General features: G+C 38.6%; 1 protein-coding gene across 2 annotated transcripts in view; it reads left to right on the top strand.

The window, feature by feature from the left end:
• Nucleotides 1–19,150, top strand: part of DNaseII (deoxyribonuclease II) — a 90,533-nt gene that overhangs the window by 17,838 nt on the left and 53,545 nt on the right. The gene's annotated exons all lie outside the window — the stretch shown is intronic.

The raw sequence follows: 19,150 nt of genomic DNA, 5'->3' as shown, positions 1-19,150 counted from the left end.
CAACCTTCATCCACAAGATGGAACTTCAATATACGCACCGTGAAGAGCGTTTATGAAAATTCTGAATCCTTAAAAGTGCACGAAAGAACTAAAAGCGACACTATAACACTATTTGCTGATGCTATCGAGGCAGTGTTAGGTGGGTCGGAAAACTGCTAGCTTGGGGGGAGACAAAGACCAATAGATTAACAGTAGCCACTGGCAGAGGTGAAAGAGATTCTTGCACTGCTTCTATTGGAATGAGCAGAAGCCTGAAAAACAAGTTGCAGGATATTTCAGAGACTGCTGGGAGTCATTGCGGTACAAGTAAACACATGGATTGTGTTAGGGTAGCTAAGAATAGAAATAGGTGCATGTATACTTGCGTGTACACCAATGCTAGGAGTTTAGTAAATAAATTTGATGAATTTGAGGTATTGCTCAAAACATCAAAGGCAGACATTGTTGGAATATCAGAGACGTGGTGTCACACAAACATAAGGAATGCAGAACTGGAATTTGGGGAGTACAACGTCTACAGAAAGGATAGACTGGATAGGAAGGTACGAGGGGTTATGCTATTAGTTAAGAAATACATAAAATCCAAGGAAGTGAAGCCAGTGGACATCGCTGGACAGTGCAGTGTCGAGTCAGTTTGGTGTGACATAAGCATTGGGAGATCAAAATTGAGAGTAGGAGTGTGCTATAGGCCTAATGACTCTGATGAGTATAATAAGAAACTGTACAGGGAAATAGGGTGGGCCAGTAAATCAGAGAGTCTTATAATAGGAGATTTTAATTTCCCAGATATTGACTGGAATTTGGGGGCTGGTCGAGACAGTATTTAAATTCTATACAGTGGGACCAACTGATGATGTTACCAACAGCAAATGCAAAATGGGAAGCATTCAAAGAACTTATCTTGGAAGCTACTAGGCTTTACATACCAACTAAGAAATATTGTTCAAGGTTTAGGCCTAAGTGGATGTCAGATGAACTAATGAGGCATAGGGCAGAGAAGAAACATGCATGGGATACATACAAATTAACACATGACACAGAAGCCCGTGATAGATACAAGTTGATCTGTAACCAAGTTACAAAGGAGGTTAGGCAGGCGAAGGCAGATTACGAGAAATCATTGGCAAGGGATGCAAAGAAAAACAGCAAAGAGTTCTTTACTATTGTAAACTCTAGAAGGAAGGGGATGAATCAGATTGGTCCACTTGATATCGATGGGTCAACTGTTGATGATCCTGCTCAGGTAGCTAACCAACTAAATGAATATTTTGCATCGACATTCACACATGAGGAGTTATTTAGCGGGGAAATGCCAGAGGTGTATTCAACTCTAGCAGTAAGCTAGAGAATCTTGTAATAACTGAGAGTAAAGTGTAGGAGAAATTGTTGAAGATAAACACAAGAAAGGCACCCGGGGGTGGATGGGATCTATCCAGTTATATTAAAGGTGGCAGCAGAGGAAGTAAGCAAACCCTTAGCCATAATTATGAGAGCTTCCCTGGACTCAGGGGAGGTACCGACAGACTGGAGATGTACAAATGTGACCCCAATTCACAAAGGAGGATCAAAGGCTGACACAAGTAATTATAGACCTGTGAGTTTAACTTCTGTTCCAGGAAAATTAATGGAGGCACTAGTTAAAGAAGCACTGCAGGATCATTTAGACAAGACTTCAGTTATAGCTCGGACACAGCATGGTTTTGTTAAGGGGAAGTCTTGCCTGACCAATTTGATTGGATACTATGATGCAGTCACAAAGGAACTGGATGCAGGGAATAACTTTGATATTATATACTTGGATATTAGAAAGGCTTTTGATACTGTTGCACATGGAAGACTGCTGCACAAATTGGAGCAGTCTGACATTGGAGGCAAATTGCTGCTGTGGATAAAGGGGTGGCTGAAGGGGAGAAGACAGAGAGTGGTAATCAATGGACACTGCTTGTCGTGGACTAATGTTATTAGTGGAGTCCCTCAGGGCTCAGTGTTGGGTCCATTATTGTTTTCTGTATTTATAAATGATATTGATGATGGTATATCAAGCTTAATGTCGACGTTTGCAGACGATACTAAGGTAGGCAGGGTTGTCAAGGACACTACTGACACTATGCTGCTGCAACAGGATCTGGAAAGGTTGAGCAGATGGGCTGAGAAGTGGCAAATGAAGTTTAACATTGACAAATGTAAAGTACTACACATGGGAAACAGCAACCCCAGAGCAACGTATCAACTCTGTGGTACTACACCGACAGTGGTAGAGAATGAAAGGGACCTGGGGGTGGTTGTGCAGGCAGATATGAAGTTCTCTGAGCAGTGCAGACGGGCTGCAAGAGTAGCTCATGGTGTATTGTCAATGATATATAGGAATTTTTCTAGCAGGGATAAGGAGGTGATTATTCCCTTGTTGCACATGGAAGACTGCTGCACAAATTGGAGCAGTCTGACATTGGAGGCAAATTGCTGCTGTGGATAAGGCAATGGTCAGGCCACACCTAGAGTACTGTATACAGGTCTGGAGGCCTCATTTCAAGAAGGATGTAGAGCTGCTGGAACGAGTACAGAGAAGGGCAACAAGATTAGTGAATGGAACAAAGGGGTGCTCTTACGAAGAAAGGCTTAAGTTTTGCAAATTACAGTGTCTGGAGACTAGGCACCAGCGAGGTGATCTGATAGAGGTGTATAAAGCCTTGAATGGTTTGAGCATGCTCAATGCTGATGGGATTCTTCCTCTCGCTCAGAATAATCACCTGAGAGGGCATAAATTCAAATTGAGGAAAGACATATGTAGGATAGACGTGCGGAAATTTGCCTTTAGCCAGCGGGTGGTTGGTTGGTGGAACAGACTTCCATCCCTTGTCGTGGAAGTTGATAGCCTAAATAAGTTTAAGGCTCAGCTGGACAGGTATTTCGAACGGTGAAGTGGAAGTGGTTTTTTTTTTTTTTTTTTTTTTTTTTTTGGCTGATGCTGGACTCAGGGTTGTCAAGGACACTACTGACACTATGCTGTCAGTAGTGTCCTTGACAACCCAAAAAAAGCTTGCTTTCTTGCATCAAATGCCTCTACTAATGCTAATGCTAATGCTAAGACGATTTCAGAAGCAACTGGAATTTTGTACATATTGAATAATGAAAAATTCGAGTTCTGGTTAGAACTTTTCCATAAGATAATGCCTCACGTGGAAGTTATTTATAATCAAATGCAATCTCAAGAAACTGAGGCAGTTAAAATACATGAATATAAAGTAAACTTTAAGCATTCCATTCTAAAAATCAGGAATTCAATGTACAGTACTGTGAAAATCCTTCAAAAACACTAATGATTGAAGCGAAGGAAGTATGCGACTATCTAAGTGTTGGCATAGGTGAGAGATATTCTTTTACAAAGCAATAAATTGTGTAACAAGGAGAACTTTGTTATTTTTCGTACGAAAATGCCCATGGAAAAGGTACGGGAGACTATGAGGCATAATTTATCCCCAGGGGCTCACATCTGGTGAGTATGAGCTTGGCACATTCTCTTCTTCTCTTTCTTGGTGATTTCCTTCTAATTCTCTCTCTCTCTCTCTCTCTTTCTCTCTGTCGGGAATTTTTTTTTTTTTTTTTTTTTTTTTTGGATGGTGCAGCATAAGCCTCAAGGCTTCCTTGCACCATATAGCTAATAATAATAATATCCGATGATTGAAAGAGAAAAACTTCTTACGGAATTACAAGTTTGCTACAGCAGACATGATCTACACAATTATTGCAAATTAACTAACTTGCTGAAATTTATCTCAGAAAATAATCTAGCTGAAGTTCTTGGTGAACTTATAAAACTCATAAAAGTTCTTTTGACCATTCCGATGACTACTTCAGAGACCGAACGCTGCCATTCGACATTAAAAAGAATAAAAACATTTTTAAGCAGCACTATGAATCAGGAAAGGCTAAATGCTCAGGCAATGCTTTCAATAGAAAAAAAGCTTGGTCAACAGTGCACTAAACTTGAATTAAAAAGTTATTAATCTATTTTCAACAAATAAAAACCGAAGAATGGATTTTGTTTTTAAATAAAAGTTCAAGTCTGTTAATGGTAAATGTCTAGTTAATGTTTTGTAGTATTTTTAACTTGCTTATTATTATTACTGTGTATGTCTACATGTGTTATAACCAAGGCAATTTAATGTAATGTCTTACAGGATGTCTTGACTAGCACTTCAAAGCTCATCAAATTTATTAACTATAACTCCAAGCATTGACTATCAATTATATCCATTGAAAATCACGTTGTACAAAACATAAACTATGATAAAATTATGATGATTTTGCTTCGGCAACAGCGAGAAAAATTCAATTAAAATAATACATCTTCACTGCATATTTTTAGTTTATGTTATAATGTTAAAAGTGCTCTATATTTTATTTTGCAATATTTTGTTTCTATGATTTTATTCTAGATATATAAACATAAACCATCTGATTTTTTTTTTATTTCTTTGTAGTTATATATACAGTACTGTATTTTCTTTGTAATTTATATAGATTTGAATAAATGAATAGTTGTAAGATTCTTTTTCTTTGAAATTTTTCTTTTGTTATATTCATTGTATTATTTAAATTATTTTATTAGCATTAGCATGAGTAGAGGCATACGATGCAAAAAAACTCTCCCATTTCACCCCTCCATTCGTTCCAAATCCTGTCCAGCTCAGCCTTAAATTTATTTAAGCTATCAACTTCCACAACAAAAGATGGAAGTCTTTTCCACCAATCAACCACCCACTGGCTAAAGGGAAACTTCCGCACATCTATTCTACAACTGTCTTTTTCCAATTTGAATCTATGTCCCGTCAGGTTCTTAATCTGAGCAAGAGGAAGATCCCATCAGCATTCAGCTTGCTCAACCCATTCAAGGCCTTATACACCTCAATCAGATCACCTCGCAGGTGCCTACTAAAAGCTATTCTAAGGACATTACGTTGAATTGTATTGAGCCGTGCACCATAGTCTAGAAGGGAGGGATTAGATTATGGTTCTGTACAAGAGAAGGAGAATAAATATATCGATTGGGTTCCCATATCATGGTGGAGAGTACTCTGAGAATAATCATTTTCGTCAGACAAGTAGTTCATATATAAAGTATGTGTTTTAAGAAGTTTAGTTCCTTATCGATTAAGCCTAGGAATCGGATGTTGTCACTGATTGGCGTAATATGGTTCCCTAAATGCAATTTAGGGACCCGTATTAGTGGGTCGTTCTTGTTGGATTTTAGGCACATCAACAACTTAGACCATACTGCGCCAGTTATATTATGTCATGAATTGTGGATCAGGGTGCATTCTGTGCTTCTTACAGAAGTGTACAGAAATGGTTTTTCCATAATTCTATTTCATTTTAATGACACTTGGAAGATCTCAACACATATTCTGTGAGTGACTAAATATAGTGAGGTTATCTGCAGGGAGGCAACTTTCTGCAAAATTCGGGATGGCTCTCATCAGGTGTGTAATCTTACTGCAAAAAAGTGTTGCCCTGATCTTGTGGGACTTCCCCTTTTCTCCTGAACAAAGATTCCAGAGAATACCTTTACATATCGAATCTGAAACGTCCGATCTTGGAGAAAGCTATGAATGGTGGTAAATATCTCCTTAGTAACAGGATATAACGCTGTGTGTCAATACCTTGTTCTCAACGTGTGGTCTGCTAGCTTCCCAGCTGACGCATCACACTTTCAGAACCACTGCAATAGGGAATACCACTTCAGAAAACAATTTATGAAGATTTTGGTCGACAGTTTTGTAAAATCAAGTTCCAGAAAAAAAGTAAATGCCTTTGCTTTCATTAATTATTTGAAGAAAGAAAATATTTTTGTTTATTTTTTATTTAATATTGTTATTTACAATTAGTGTAATTTAATTAAATAAAAATAAAACCTAAAATAACTAAAATAAATAGATTACAATAATGCTTCCGCGAAATGCTGCATACGCACGACAAACCTAAAAGTGCATGGCCCCTTCCTAAAACTCTTTATCTTGTAAAATTTCCTTTTCCCTTGTAGTCATCCGGAAATATAAAATATTAAAGCATCATTTAAAGTTTTTCTTCTGGATAGTAATATAACCGTTGTGCTTAAAAATGGACTACAGATTTTTATCCCCAATTGGGGCGCTGACATTACCTGAAGCGGGAATACTTTAGTAACTTTACCAATTGTCTACCTGATGCACGCGTCCGGATAGGTTATTTATTTTAGGAGAGAACAGAGCGTTGGTCCATTTTTCTTAATTGTTATTTTAACAATGCATACTGAAAATACCAAACTTCCTCCAAATTTTGCAATCGCTTCGATTTAAGAGAATACTTACAAACATGCTATCTTATACTGAACTGCTCGATATATTAGTTGTGTATTTAAGCATTCGGACTTTGGAAGAAAGTCGACTTTGAAACAAAATTTATGCACTGAATTGGCAAGAATCGTATCAGGTTACGCGTGAACCTGACATTTTTCAATATTTGAGCTGATACGATTCTTGCCATTTGACGATTATTTAGCAATGTTTTAATGGAATGTCGTATAATATTGCAACTCTTCGATATCGGTAACTTTGTATTTTGAGAAGTTTCTGTTCCTAGGAATGAAATATGAGACGTGAACCTCAAACTAGGAATACAAAAATTTGATCTTACTATCAAAGGCCGATTTACATTTTTTTATTTCTCTCATAGAATAACAGAAATCAAAATTTACAGAACAATTATGGCGTCTTGATTTGTTACTACCTTGAACGACTTTTTTTTTTTTTTTGCAGTACGCAAAAAGAAAAGGTTTCACAACACACCTCTAACGTTCCACTAATGGGCGCCCCACCTCTGTTGGAAAGTGGACACAGTTTAAAAAAAAAATGTCCAGAACAGGGAAGAGGAAACGACTCCAACTTTAGAGTTTAGAGCAGGCGTCGAATTCAACGTTTCATGCATTACTGCAACCCTAAAACGGACGCAAATTGAGTACTATACATGTAGACATGTATTCTATCTTCTGTAGCGTGGTACCTGAACGTCAGTTCAACATTGCCTTGGTACACTGTGATAAATACACAGCGCATACACTGCTCCTCAATGCAGTCCACAAAGGATAAAAGTCATCAATTAAACAACAGCAACACAGTTATCCAAAAATAAGTCTAGTAAGGCAGGAACAAGGTTCAAAATGTAATTCTGTTAATCTGGAGTGGTATCAGCAGTCATTAGTTAATGATGGCATTACTGTGCAGAGGAAGGATTGAGCCGCAGAGACGATTAATAAAGGACGAGCCAGAGAAATACAACATATGTTAAAAACATTTTTGGGGTGTTCTTGAAAACCAACAAAAATTTTGTTAAGGAGGGCATCAATCTGACAGTCGAGGCAACAGGTTGCATTTACATTTGTGGTGTTTTTCCAAATTTGATTGCTTGCATTAACATTGGATCTTTCTATGATTAAAAAACAACATCGCAGAAGATTAGCATTAGCATTAGTAGAGGCATATGATGCAAGAAAGCAAGCTTATGCAGCATCAGCCAAAAAAAAAAAAAAAACACTTCCACTTCACCCCTCCGTTCGTTCGAAATACCTGTCCAGCTGAGCTTTAAATTTATTTAGGCTATCAACTTCCACAACAAGGGATGGAAGTCTGTTCAACCAACCAACTACCCGCTGGCTAAAGGCAAATTTCCGCACATCTATCCTACATCTGTCTTTCCTCAATCTGAATTTATGCCCTCTCAGGTGATTATTCTGAGCAAGAGGAAGAATCCCATCGGCATTGAGCATGCTCAAACCATTCAAGGCTTTATACACCTCTATCAGATAACCTCGCCGGTGCCTACTCTCCAAACACTGTAATTTGCAGAACTTAAGCCTTTCTTCGTAAGACCAACCCTTTGTTCCATTCACTAATCTTGTTTCCCTTCTCTGTACTCGTCCAGCAGCTCTACATCCTTCTTGAAATGAGGCCTCCAGACCCGTATACAGTACTCAAGGTGTCGCCTGACCATTGTCTTATACAAGGGAATAATCATCTCCTTATCCCTGCTAGAAAACTTCCTGTATATCACTGACAAGACACCATGAGCTACTCTTGCAGCTCGTCTGCAGTGCTCAGAGAACTTCATATCTGCCTGCACAATTACCCCCAGGTCCTTTTCATTCTCTACCACTATCAGTGTAGTACCACAGAGTTCATACGTTGCCGTGGGGTTGCTGTTTCCAATAGGTAGAACTTTACATTTGTCAATGTTAAACTTCATTTGCCACTTCTCAGCCCATCTGCTCAACCTTTCCAGATCCTGTTACAGCAGCATAGCGTCAGTAGTGTCCTTAACAACCCTGCCAACCTTTGTATCGTCTGCAAACTTGGACATTAAGCTTGATATACCATCAATATTATTTATAAATACAGAAAACAATAATGGACCCAAAACTGAACCCTGGGGGACTCTACTAATAATATTAATCCACGATGAGCAGTGTCCATTTATTACCACTCTGTCTTCTTCTCCTCAACCACCCCTTTATCCATTGCAGCAATTTGCCTCCAATGCCACACTGCTCCAATTTTTGCAGCAGTCTTCCATGTGCAACAGTATCAAAAGCCTTTCTAAGATCCAAGTATATAATAACAAAGTTATTCCCTACATCCAGTTCTTTTGTGACTGCATCATAGTATCCAATCAAATTGGTCAGGCAAGACTTTCCCTTTACAAAACCATGCTGTGTCCGAGATATAACTGAAGTCTTGTCTAGATGATCCTGCAGTGCTTCTTTAATCAGTGGCTCCATTAATTTTTCTGGAACAGAAGTTAAACTCACAGGTCTATAATTACTTGTGTCGGCCTTTGATCCTCCTTTGTGAATTGGGGTCACATTTGCACATCTCCAGTCTATGGGTACCTCCCCTGAGTCCAAGGAAGCTCTCATAATTATGGCTAAGGGTTTGCTTACTTCCTTTGCTGCCTCCTTTAATATAACTGGATAAATCCCATCCACCCCAGGTACCTTTCTTGTGTTTATCTTGAACAATTTCTTCTCAACTTTACTCTCAGTTATTATAAGATTATCTAGCTTACTGACAGAGTTGAATACACCTCTGGCATTCCTCTCGCTGAATAACTCCTTATGTGTCGATGCAAAATATTCATTTAGTTTGTTAACTACCTGAGCAGGATCATCAACAGTTGAACCATCGATATCAAGTGGATCAATCTGATTCATCCCCTTCCTTCTAGAGTTTACATAAGTAAAGGACTCTTTGCTGTTTTTCTTTGCATCCTTTGCCAAAGATTTCTCATAGTCTGCCTTCGCCTGCCTAACCTCCTTGTGAAAAAGGCCTGGAAATTGTTGACAGCAATGAGTATTATTATTATGTCTAGGCTAGCACCTAGACTTCCGTCTAGCCGACCGGGCTAGCCGGGTGGGTAAAGTGCCTGCCTGGCAACCCAAAGGTCGCGGGTTCGAATCCCGCCTCGGGCTTGGATCAAAGTACTGCAAAAACTTGGGAGGTGCATTATGGCCACAGAAGACGATGCGCTAACAACTACAAAAAAAAAAAAAAAAGACTTCCGTCTATCTCCACCTGATAAACTTACTTTGTGCAGAACCTCTGCAAAACAGACATGTATGGCAGGTCTCTTCGCCACCAGGGAGCAGCTGGCACCTGCACAGCCGCTCCCTGGTGGCGAAGAGACCCTAATGGCCGCCCATAGTTACTTGGTACTGGGCCTGGTCTTCTCTTTTAAGTGCCTCATTTGCGAAAATCCCGCACCCACCGTAAGTAGCGTTATACCGGTGGGTGCCAGCAATCCTGCTCCCAGGCTGCCCACGCCTGAGCGCAACCTAAAAAAAAAAAAAAATAAATAAAACAGCAATGAGTAGCTTCTCACATCCAGAAGACAATTTTGGTACCGTTGCCTTTAGAACGGATCTTAGGTCCTCATAAAAATGGCATTCGAAAACATCGCCAGAAGAGTTTTCAGGTAGCCGCATCGACAGGAGACGGTATTAGAAAGCCTAAATGGATAGAGTTTCGTATTAAGCGAACCATATCCAGTTAGTATACAGGAGGTAAACATCAAAAGTGAAAACCATTTTCTGTTGGATAGTGTAGTTACACTGGGAGCGAATTTTTCAGTGATGTCTCCTTTTTCTGTAGAATTCCATCTATTCTACTAAACGTTGAGTTTGAAATTCCAGCATCTGATTTGTCCAGTTTTTGGATCAGCTTGAGGATTAATAATGATTCGCTGAAATTCTGTAGAAATGCCTCCGCAGATTAAGACCTCTAAATGAAATGTGCAGGTCCAGTGGGAAACTGTCTGCAAGAATCTGTAGAGCTGCTGTTGATACTGTAGAGCAAACGTGAATATGGACAAAAAGAAAACAATGCTGATTTGTGAAACTTAGTTTGTACAGTTTCAAGTGCAGTACGTCTAAACCGAAGACTGGCAGCATAGGTTGTAAGTGGGAATTATCGCCGCTTCATAAATTAAATGTTGGGTTTCGGTGTTCATAACCCTAGTCTTGTTTGGTAATTCGGAGCAGCGCTGTAGTAAAACTCTTTGCTTTAACGGACAGGTTTTAAAGACGTGCGATAAAAGAAAAGCAGTCGTCGATAATGACTCCTAAACATTTGGTGCTTGTGACAAGTTGAAGTGATCTGTTGTCAAGTTTTACGACTGGTTGTGTGCCAGTCTAAATTGTTTAAATAATTAAACTTCTAAGAATTAAAAAAAAAAATTTTCCTAAGAATTTTTATTCATAGAGGATGAAGACAACAGCTCAAGAAGTACTTTGTTGGCATATAGTTCTAAATCAGATCTTGAGTTGCCATTGACCAAAATGGCAGTGTCATCAGCATATACGATTTGCTGCACATTTTGAAAATTAGTCGTCCTAAGTAGCCAATCATCAAGAACGAAATTCCAAACCATGAGACCCAAAGTTGATCCTTGAAGATAATCCACAGGAGATAGATCTGAGAAATATCTGGAAAGTTATCTGTGTAATATCTGATTCGATTGAAACTGAGTAATAAGGAAAAAATTAGAAAACAATACAAATACTATAAGATGTGTATGGTGCAAGGGTAAGACGCAATGACGAAACTGCTGTGCCTAGTTCGCTAACCACACAGTATCATATAATACCACAATGAGTCAGACGAAAACCGCAAGAATCTCGAAGCTTCAAACAATACAAAAGTGACGTGTAAAAATGATTTAGCCCAACTATTACAGATGGCTCATACACAGTACCAAATTCACACTCCACATAAATGGACTCAAATAACAGAGAAATGCAGCTATCTGCTTCTACCTAGAAGCATCACAAGACAGTATATGCATCAGTGTCCTTTTTGCTCTTCTATAAGATTATTTTCATATCAAGCTAATATTCTGGCATTCATAAAATCGCTGACGCTTCATATTCTATGACGAATGGAATTAATACATTATTCACTGCTCTTCAGAGAAGGAAGAGATGACTTGATTTATTATTAGATGTAGCCTAACCATTGCCTCATACAGCGATAAAATAACCTTTTTGTCCCTGATAGCAAAGTTCCTGTGTATTATTGCCAGAACCCTCAGGAGCCATTCTGGCAGCTTTTAGTCCTAAATAAAGTCTCTGCAATGCTCAGAGAATTTCATTATCCTTAGTCTCTTCCATTCTACACCACCTAATTTGTATGTTATTCTAGGATTACTGCTACCCATATATAGTACCGTGCATTTACCAATGTTAAAACTCAAATGCCAGACAATCTGCCTAATTTATCTAGGTCTTGCTGCATTAATATGCCTTAATTCCTCTCATTAACTACCCTACCAACTCTTGTACCATCTTCAAACTTACAATAAGCTTGTTATATCTTCATCAATATCATTAATAAATACTGTAAACAACAAAGGACTGAACACTGAGGGATTCAACTAATAACATTAATCCAACAAGAGAAATGCTTATTTATAACCATCCTTTGTCTTCTACCACTCAACCTTCCCTTTATCCATAGCAGTACCTAGCTCTTAGCGCTACACTGCTGCAATATGTACAAGTCTTTCATGTGGAAAAGTGTCAAAAGATTTGCTGGAATCTAAATACACGATGTCAAAATTACTATTTTCATCATATATTTAGATTTTGGGCAAACTACCCCAGATGTGGGAACAATAACTCATGATTGGACAGATTTCAGATTTGTACAGAGTTAATAGTTGTTAAGAAGAAAAGTAACACTGAGAGTGAAAGAGAAAACGCAGTTTTTTATATGCAGCGGGAACAATATTTTTGATGTGCTTATGCCAAAGGAAATTAGAATTCAAAGTAATCCTTAACAGAGATAGGTGATCTTGTCTAGAAACTGAGTGTCATTGAAGATAAGCATAAGGGCAGTAGACTCTCTTTTGTTAGATATAACACAGGACTGAGTTTTAGAAGAATTTAAGTCAACAGTTATATTTGTCCCACTGAAGAATTACATGGAGATTAGTATTTAAAAAGTTGGCAACAGATATTCAAGAAGTTGGAGCTGTCCGTGCAGGTGGAAGGCAGAATGCAATGTGCTTTCATTAGCAAAACTATGAATAGCATTTCCAGTCCCTGGAAGGCCATTAAATACAAGATGATAAAAAGAGCGGAAGAAAGAACTGAACATTATGAAACACCAGCATTAATGAAGTTAGAAGACAGACAGCCATTTAACATCACCCATAAAGAGCAAACTGGACACTCAATTGCAAATCCATAAGAGGAGAGCTTTCAAGTCTTCTATGCCAAAGACAATTAAGATCCGTAGAAAAGTCAAAAGCAAATGCATGAGTTTCACTAAACTCTTCCAATGAATGTCTGGGAAGATGGATAACATAAGCCAACATATCACCAGTGTCAGAAGATTCATATTGCGATCACTGATCATATGGAAGGTTTACAGATGATTCAAGAGTTGATGGTTAATGGATTTCTATATTAATCTGGAAAGAGTCGAGTTAAATGCAATGGAATGATAGCTGGATGGTAGGGATTTGTCAACCTTTTTAGGAACTGGCTAGATGCGTGTGAGAAAATTTTCAAGCAGAAGGAAAAATGCTACTGGCATATGTAAGTGCATAAAGGCAACTTATAAGCAGGAGTAAGCTCACGAGCACAGGTTCTGAACGAGAACAAGTTGTCTGTGGATGTTTGTGAAAAGAGGTCGAGAAATGCTATCAGGAACTGGAGCTTTCTGGGAATCAAGGTTGTTCAGAATTTTTCTGACATCCTCTTGGCGGAAGACCATAGGAGGCACTGAGTGGAGTGTACAGGTAATGGTAGTTTACTGAGATCGTCAATACAAGAGTTAGAAGAAAAGTAGGATGCTAAATCGGCTTTATCTTTAGCTAATGATGCAAACAAGTCATCATGTTTTAACAGAGGTGGGAGTACAGAGAGACAAAAGTTGAGGCCAATAACTTTGGCAAGAGATCAGAATGCTCGACTACTATTTGGCAATAAGCAAGTTTTCTACTCTTAGCATGTTCGAAATCAAATTTGGATTTCGTGAGAAAGACAGAATGACCACGAGAAAAAGCTCCATCGGAGAAGAGACCATTACAAAATTGTGATGTGCAGTGGCTACAGGACCATTCACTTCGCCTGTGTAAATTGAAGGGTTGTTCGTTCAAAAAAGATGCAGAGCGTTCTGTGTGTTGTTAGGACTGTCTCGTATTTTGATAGTTAAGTGAACAATCTGTGCAAAGTCATTAGTAATTGCAAAAGCCTCAGCATCTAGACCATGTGATTAGGAAAGTTGAAGCCAGTTCCAATGGTGAACGTTAAATTCGCCAAAAAATTACATCGCTGTTAGAAAAATTGGACTGCAGAAATTTGAGTTTCACAGAAATAAAGTCAAAGAGTTCGAACAAGTGATTAGCGCAGTTGGAAGACCAATAGAGGCAACGACTGAATTTGAAAAACGGGGTAGATATATTTTTAAGACAGAAATGAGACTCTAAAATACTGTCTACAACAAGGAATACCAGAGCAGACATATGAACAAGTCCACTTTTGAAGCGAAAGGTATGGTACAGCCAATAATTAGGACAGCTGAGATGATCAGTGGTTGAGGCAACAGATAATTAAGGTTCTGTCATAAAATGAGTGGGGCTTGTTAGAGTGTAGGTGAAATGGGACAACACTGTGATTGCAACTGAGACTATATATATTTGTGAAATGAATGAGTTCCTAAGAGATTCAAATATTTTCGCAGTTCAGTTTGTTCCATTAAATTGACTATTCATGGTGAATTTGGTAGATAAAGTAAAAGGACAGGGGAACATGTGCGAAGCAATGAAATTTTTGGATATGGCGTAAACACAGCACGAATATATCTGGGTCCTTGGTGTAGCATGTTCTCAACAATGGCTCCCACATAAACACTACTCGTGTGTTTATGTTGGAGAAAGAAGAAGAAGAAGAAGAAGAAGAGAGAGAGAGAGAGAGAGAGAGAGAGAGAGAGAGAGAGAGAGAGAGAGAGAGAGAGAGAGAGAGAGAGAGGAAAAAAAAAAAAAGTTCATCCCGCACAGAAGGACAGGAAAGAAAATAAATACTGTCCGTGTTTGTCTTGTTATACTGTGTTGTGTATGGGCCTCTTGGCTACCTGAAAGCAGCCATTAATAGGATGGCCGCTTCCAGGCACTTCCTTGGGAAACCCGTTCCTAAGGGGGAAGGCTGAGCAGAGAGTAGGAAGGCAGGCCTCCCTACTATCTGCTCACCCTCCCCCCTTAGGAACGGGTTTCCCAGGGAAGAAATAGGACTATCTAAAGTTGAAGAGGGGGAAGAGAGGAGGCAGACTTCCTTAGTCCAGGGAAGTCCCAATCCAGGGTAGAATGAGCGAAAGAGAGAGAGGAGGAGAAAAATAAAGAAATTTAAAAAAATAAATAATAATAATTATTTTATTTTTTATTTATTTATTATTATTATTTTTTTTTTTTTTTTGAGAAAGAGGGGCTACCCTGCCCTGGGGGTGCCCCGGTTCAGAGAAGCAGAAGGCAAGAAAGAAAGAAAAAAAATTTTTTTTCATCCAGCATGGGACTAGAAGGGAAAAAGGAAGGAGTGCAGAGAAGAGCTGCTCAGACTCCGGGAACAGCCCTAGAGTCAGAGCAGAGTGCGGAGAGAGGAGAAGGGAAAAAATATTAATATTAAAAGAAAAAAGAATAATAATAATAATAATGAGATTATGGTAATAATTATTGCTGGGTTAGCATTGGCCAGCAGGGTTGGTTGGTTGGTTATTGGGTTTTATTGGTGCATTAGCAACTAAGGCTATAATGCGCCAAAACCAGGTGATATATAAAAATTTAAATTTCACTGACCTAATTACTTAGGTCACCATGTGAAGATATAAAATAACAAAGGTATAAAATGTAGAAAAGATAAATCAATAAAGAAATAACAATAACATGTAAATTTTAAATACAAGTAAAAATCTTTATTGATTTAAAATAGCTAAAAACAGCATACACATTGTCGGACCAGCAGGGTTCGACGCCTTGAAAAGACAGCCTTGGCAAACTCCTGGAAGGAGCAGAGGTTCTCAGGGTACTGGATGAGTTGCTCCAGTTGTTCAGTTGAAAAGTTAGAGACAGTTGTCTTTAGTTGTTCACGTTGTTCTTCATATAGCTCACATTCGAAAAGGATATGGAACCAACTTTCTTTGTTGCCACAGATGCAAAGATCTGCATTGATCAATCCCAGTTGGTGGAGCTTATCATTAAGGGAACCGTGGCCGGTGACAATGTATGTAGTTTCTAGACTCAATGAAAACCATGAGATGGTGGTTTTAGATGTTGCAAAGGTTACCATCTGGAGGAATTTTTTAGTTACTGTTCCAGTGGTAGAGGTGTCCCATCTGGTCTGCCACAGATTGATAAGTTCATTGTAACATCTAGTCTTTTCTCGCTTGATGTCATTATCGAGGTTCAGCTCTATGTCAAGTATGGAAGTTGGGATTATTTTCTTTAGTCGAAAGCAGAGGCCTCGGAAGATCACAGCCAAATCCAGCGGGATTGTCCTCGCGATGACTTGGATGGCCGCCGTGGACAGTGCGACAGAAACGATGGGTAGCAAGGATCATACTTCTTTGTATTGATTGGTGTTTCTCTCGCATTTTTACAATAGTCACTCGGTGAAACCAGGCCCCTGCAGCGTAAGTTACAATCGGCAAAAATACAGCTTTATAGTATAAGAGGAGTGTGCTGCGAGGCAGTCCCCACTCACATCTCGAAATCCTAACTATGGATGCTGTGAATTTCTTGACTTTTGTACTCAAGTGCTGGAGGTGGGGAAGAAATTACAACTTGTGGTCTATAACTACTCCTAGGACTTTAGTTTGCAGGACCAGTGGTAACCGAGTGGCATCGATCCTGACCTGAGGGGGCCTTCTGATGTCAAGCTTCGTTTTAAAGATGATCATATTAGATTTTGCTGGATTAATATGGAGTTTGTGCAGTCTCGTCCAGGTCGAGGACCTGCTGAGCATTCATCTCAATTACTGAGCGAGACCGACCAGAAACAGTGATGGTGAGGTCATCTGCGAAGGCTATTATTTTTGTGTTTTCAAATGTATTGCTGAGCCAACTTTGTAGAAAGAGGAGACAGCCAAAGACGCCGGGCCCCTAAAGGGCCCGGAGGCAATTGCCTTGCCTGCCTACATGGTAGCTTTGCCACTGATCATATGCCTCAACTAATGCTAAGACAGAACATCAAAGAGATGTGGCATATGCAACAAGTAACGACCACCCTGATAATCGTGTCAACCACCGGTATGATGCCAAAGACACTACATAGCGGCCTAGCAGAAATAGGTCTCCCAGCGAACACCTATAAGGAATTCGAGAAAGTCGCAATCCTGAACACCTGCAGGACAGTCAGAGAGTTCCTCACCCAACAGTAACACCCGACCTAACGAGTGTTAGGTCGCAAAAACTGTCAAGAGGTGGAATCCCCAATCGGGGAGAAACAATATAAGAGCAACAATAATAATAATATATTATATACCCACTATTAGGTAGGCGGCCATAAAGTTTTTACTGGAAGGTGTATATACTGCCTGTTATCAATGTGCGGCTAGCAACATCGATAGCAGCGATTAGTGATGATATCAACACTTTGTACATTTTAACAACATTGTAGTTCGAACTGACAATTCATCAGCGGTTTGAATTCTCAGCGTAATGTGAAGGTAATTTATTTAGAAATATATAACAAGTGGATGCTGTTTATTACTAGAAGACTATAAATAATTGAGAAGGATGTAATGAAAAATGCATTCTCAAGACTTTCGCCAATACAAATACAGAATGGTTATGAAGTCTTTAGCTATTTATTTTTTAAAGTGTAAAAACTAAAACGAAGCAGCACAGAAACAAAATTTTTGCATAATTAAGCATAAAATGTAATAGTTTTTTTTTTTACAAATAGTTCCAATGTTCACCACCAGAAAAGGCTAAGATTTACATATTAAGACGTTCAGCGTAGATATAAAAGGGAAGGTGGTGTAACTTTTTATTTTTTATACTTTCTTAAAACGGATAATGATAACAGGAGTTGCCCCAAAACAATAATTCATCTTTTTGCTTGATATTATTTCTGCCATTTTAAAAGCTCTGAAATATAACAAAAATAAAAATGGATTTGTCAAGAGAAAGTCGCCTGTAGCAGTCCTTCCCCGTGATAAAAAAAAAAAAATATATATATATATATATATATATATATATTATCGGTGTAAATACACCACAGTTAACCCATAAATTTGAACTACGTAAGTGGTGTAGAATGCATCGTTTTAAATGTATCTCATATTGTGGTTGCCTTCACAATGAGATAGCGGTATTGCACTACTTCAAATAAATAATGCTTCTCTAGTAGAGAAGACTACTGTTATTTATTTTCAGAGGATACCACCACCCAGACGATCGTTTCGAAGCTATTCGGCTTCATCATCAGTGGGCGGACAGGTACCCTGGTAATATAACATGCCATCACGGTTGCGAAGTTATATCCACAATATGGTGTATTTACACCGATACTATATAGTTAATTACCAAAACCCATAAGAATTATGCCTTGTGCATTTCGATCCCCCCTTTGTGGATTGGGGACACATTTGCACATCTCCAGTCATGGGCACCACCCCTGAATCCAAGGTTGCTTTCATAAATATGGCTAAGGGTTTGCTTACTTCCTTTGGTGCCTCCTTTAATATAACTGGATATCTCCCATCCACCCCAGGTGCCTTTCTTATGTTTAACTTCAACAATTTCTCCTCCACTTTGCGTGAATGTAGATTCAAAATACTCATTCAGTTTGTTTGCTATCTGAGCAGGATCATCAAGAGTCGAACCATCAATATCAAGTGGACCAATCAGATTCATCCCTTTCCTTTTAGAGTTTATATAAGTAATGAAATCCTTGCTGTTTTTCTTAGCATCTTTTGCCAAAGATTTCTCGTAGTCTGCCTTTGCCTGCCTAACCTTTGTGACTTGAATACAGACTAGCTTATATATACATATCATAGGCTTCTGTGTCGCCTGATAATTTATATGTATCCCATGCATTTTTCTTCTCTGTCTCATTAGTTCATTTGACAACCATTTAGGCTTAAACCTTGAACAATATTTCTTAACAGGTATGAAACGTTTAGTAGCTTCCACTATTAATTCCTTGAATGCTTCCCACTTAGAATTTGCTGTTGGTAACATCATCAGTTGGTCCCACTGTACAGAATTTAAAAACTGTCTGAGACCACTGTAGTCACATTTATGGAAGCAAAAAACCCTTTCTTTACCCCTGATGGTAATTATATCTTTAAATAAACCCCACATCAGTTCACTGTGCTCACTGCCACCTAATGGTTCCTTTATCTGCAAATTCTTAATAGGTATGTATGTAGCTGACACAAACTTGCAGTTTCCCTATGTGAAAATAACTAGACTCATAAATTATTGTATTTTAAATAAAGAAATCGTTAGATAGTATGAATCAGAGCTGTAATACTCAATACGTTCTACGTTGATAATAATATTTGTAAAATAATAAGAGGAGTTTACCTCAATATAGTACGTAGAACACTTCCGTATGATACCC

Source organism: Mastigoproctus giganteus, chromosome 2, assembly GCF_048544385.1.
Source record: "Mastigoproctus giganteus isolate SK-2022 chromosome 2, ASM4854438v1, whole genome shotgun sequence".
In the NCBI taxonomy this organism is placed as follows: Eukaryota; Metazoa; Arthropoda; class Arachnida; order Uropygi; family Thelyphonidae; genus Mastigoproctus; species Mastigoproctus giganteus.
The sequence above is the reverse complement of the archived record's forward strand: the minus strand, read 5'-3'. Positions and strand labels throughout refer to the sequence as shown.